Consider the following 4,132-nt stretch of genomic DNA (forward strand, 5'->3'; position numbering starts at 1 on the left):
CTTCGATTGAGTGCTTGGTATTTTATGTATCTACAAAAATATTACAGTGTCCTCATCATCAACATGCTGACACACCTAAGAACCCTGCAAAACTAGTGCAAGAATTGCCATTAAATTTAATACACACCTTCACGTCCTCATCAGGATTAACTGTAATGTTTATTAGCACTGTCAACAGGTCAAAATTTTAATTTGTTTATGACTAAATATCTGCAAAAATAATGACATTCCCATCAGCCTCAGGTGTTCTTTTTGCTCGGTGCTAATTAGCAAATATTTGCCTGCTTTAACATGTGCATGTTAGAGCTGTAACTGTGAGCATGTTGGTGGTGGTTAGCATTGTCGCCACACAGCAAGAGGGTTTCTGGTTTGAAATCGGGGTTGAGGAGCCCCATTGTCAGCGTGGGTTTTCTCCGGGTGCTCTGGCTTCCTCCCACAGTCCAAAGACATGCATGTTAGTGTAATTGGTGACTGGGCCTGTCCCAATACCCACACTTCCCCTAGAAATACCCACTTGCACTTGGTTGTGTGCGTTCACGTTTAGGCTAGTGGTGTCCCAAAATAGAACTGAGGTAGTGGAAGTGGTTTCCAACACTTAAAACCCGCCCTAGATTCCAAGGGAGCCCCGACCACACTTACAACGAGGTGGATGATGAAATTTCCCAGAGTACCTTGTGAAGCCAGGAACTTCGGCAAGTTTTGGAAAACAATTTGTTACTGTACAGTCGGAATGTTGGCCATACAAACAACAGATGGTTGGACTAGCATAAACTCATCAGCAACTCAGTTGAACACAGCGTCAAAATATTTAAACAAATCGACTTACCTAGACAAAATCGATCAGAACTAGAAGACGTCGTAGACGCCTCCTGTTTTCAGCATTTCTTCTCTGTTGATTCATCAGATGGAGAAGAATAAACACAGCACACGCCATAAGACAAGCGCTGGAGCCGGCATTTTCATTGCGTCGCTACTACACGTGACGTATGCCTGCACGTCGGCCTAATATTTCTCACTTCCCTCATCAAGGGTTATCTCGCAGACGAGGGCACTCAATACCAAGTGGAAGATTTAAGGGGTAGAAATGGGATTGGGCCTTAATTGTCCGTAGGTGTGAATGTGAGTGTGAATGGTTGTCTGTCTCTATGTGTCAGCCCTGTGATAGTCTGGCGACCTGTCCAGGGTGTACCCTGCCTCTCGCCCAGTGTCAGCTGGGATAGGCTCCAGCCCCCCGTGACCCCCGGATTAACCCCCAGTTACAGAAAATAAATGAATAATAATAATATTAAGAAGAAGAATACATTCTACTTATATGTGCCTTTAAGGTTATCTCAGGGCACTTTGCATTGTGGGATGATAGTGCCCTTCAACAGCACACTCAGAAATCAGTTTTAGAAGGTGTGCTGTCCTTTTTTGTCACTTCTGATGTGAACACAACACACACTCAAAATCTTATAAGATGTAGTGTGTATTATTTGGGACAAGGCTAATGTCTTGTTATTGGAAGCATCACATTGCGTGTGTGTGCGCATGCTTGCTTTTACATACATGCTTTCTCACCTGCGTGTGTGTTGTGAACAGTCACAAGTGTATCGTGTGTGTGTGTGTGTGTGTATGTGTGTGTGCTCAAGCTATTGTTCTTGCAAGGTGTCCGTCTGAGAGATAGTGTTTATGTCGCAAAGGCCATTGTGCTTCTCAAGGTTAATGATCTCATTGTAAATCATGTCACATCCTCCTCCTCCTCCATGACTCCTCTTTCCTGCTTTTCTCTCCTGCCTGCTGCCTTCACCGACTGTCATTCGCACTGTGGCTGTGCACATGTGTGAATTTGTGTGTGTGCTGAATCCTAATGCAGCACAGAATACACACACATACATGTAATCAATTCACACCTGGGGACAGTCTCACACACACACGTAAGTATGCGGGGGTAAATGCATTCTTGCACACGCATGTATAAAATGCACATTTCTCGACAGCACTCTCCATCTTGAGCCATATCATTTCCCACTAACATGATTCTCTTCAGATGTGCACCCACTCACATACCATAAAATGATATGATGAAGAACGCACCATCACCTCTCCCCTCCTCAGTTCTGGGTATTGTGTATCTGACAGTTACACAGGAATTCACAGTGTTTCTGAAACCTTTTTCGATACAACTTGTCAGTGTTCAGCTTCCTTTTTCTAATAAAAAAAAAAGAGGAACACTTTTATTGTCGGCGCCTTGCAGCCTGTCAAAGTCTCCCACGGCTGAAACAAAGGATGTAAGACATTTCACAACGTTTTCCACAGAGAATCAAAGGGTGTCAGCCCCATTGCATTTGTCTGTGTTACCTGAGATGTGTCAGAAATCATTTGTCTAAAGTGCTCTCGTGTGAAGCGATGTGCTCTTCACAGTTTAACCCCTCAAGCAGGTAAAAGTGTCTGTCAGTTGGAGGAGACATAATGAAATAATTACACGCAGACAGACAGGTTTTCAAGAATAGTGGGTTCTGGTCTTAGACTCCCACAAACCAAAACTAACAAATACAAAACTACTTTATACTCTCTGCCATATCAACTTTTGAAATTGTCTAAATTTCAACAAAACCAAAATTAATCTTTGCAGCCTACAGGTAATCCTATGCCACCTTAAACCAGTGGATTACTGCTGAGCCCAAGGCTCCTGAAATACATCTTAATATAAAACGCAAAAAGTAAACACGGTGCCTTGTTACATCTGCGATTTGGCATTCAAAATGGACATTACTGAACTGGAGAATACAAAAAAAAAGGACTGTTAAAGTTGAATATTTGAATCAAGTGTGTCATCTTACGTCCTCCAACAAAATCACAGTGGACAAATTCAATTTTGGTCACATGTTAAGACATATAATCAGTAAAGAGAAAAAGCTGCAGGCAGTAATGGACATGAAGAATGTGTGATTTGATTTAGGGTTACCCCCCAGCAACTAATTTGTCCCTGTGTTTTGTTGTAAGTAGAGGAAAGTCAAACAAAATAATGTGATTTCGTGCAGTTCTGTGTGACCCTTACATATAACCAGTAAATATAACTATATACAAATGTTCAAGTACTAGTGCCTGACTTGAGTATTTGCATTTCATGCTACTTTATATTTCTACTCCACTACAATTGAAGGTTATACTTTTTACTCCACCTCATTTATTTGACAGCTGTAATCACTTGTTACTTTTCAGATTAAGATTTGCTAAGAATTCTTATGATAATCTTTTAAAGCAGTGGTTCCCAACTGGTCCAGCTACGGGGTCCAGATTTCTCCTTAGTCATCAATTCAAGGTTCACACAGTTTAATATATTCAGCATTATACTTGCGTTTGGCCATGTCGTTGAGCTAGTTTGCTGTCTCTGTGAAGTAGCTGTTCATTAGCCACTCAATCTACAGCAGGAAACAGCACTTAAAAATAAAAGCTCTGTGCTGGAAATTCACTGTACTCTAAAATAAAGTGTTTTTTACAAACTTGACATGTTTGTGAGTCACCTTCAGTCCATTCAGAATGGACCCGTGACCCACTTTTGGACCGTGACCCACCAGTTGGGAACCACTGTTTCAAAAGACAGTGCTGTTACATTAGACTAGTTGTCCCCAGTGTTTTTGACTTGTGACTTCTTATGAAAAACAAATTATTGGGGCCTCTCGTCATGTCAGATGTCTGAGAGTTGTGTGATTTCCTCTTTAGTGTCACTTAGATAGTTGTTTACGTCCCAAAGAGATAACTACAAGAGCTGAGAATGGCTGTTGCAAGAACGTTTTTAATGTCGTTATCTCAAGATCACAAGTTTATTATTTAGTTATCTCGAGAAAAAAAAGGTCGTCAACCAGTTATCACGAGAAAATAAAAAATGTTTCCTCTTATTACTAAAATGTTTATCAGAGATCAGTGCAGCGGCACATTCGTCTTTCGTTTTGTAATAGAAATGGGTGGGGATATCCAGACCACTTGATTGCATTGCCATAGGTACGGCATGTGTGTTTCATGTAACAGAGACATTGCAGCTCTGCAATATAGCTGAATCAAATGAAATCATATCCATTTTAATCTCTTCTTGCGATGCACTGAACACTTCCTTTTCTGTTGCACTAAGGACAACACTTCGGGGAGCAGC

Source organism: Epinephelus lanceolatus, chromosome 12 (assembly GCF_041903045.1).
Source record: "Epinephelus lanceolatus isolate andai-2023 chromosome 12, ASM4190304v1, whole genome shotgun sequence".
Lineage (NCBI taxonomy): Eukaryota > Metazoa > Chordata > Actinopteri > Perciformes > Serranidae > Epinephelus > Epinephelus lanceolatus.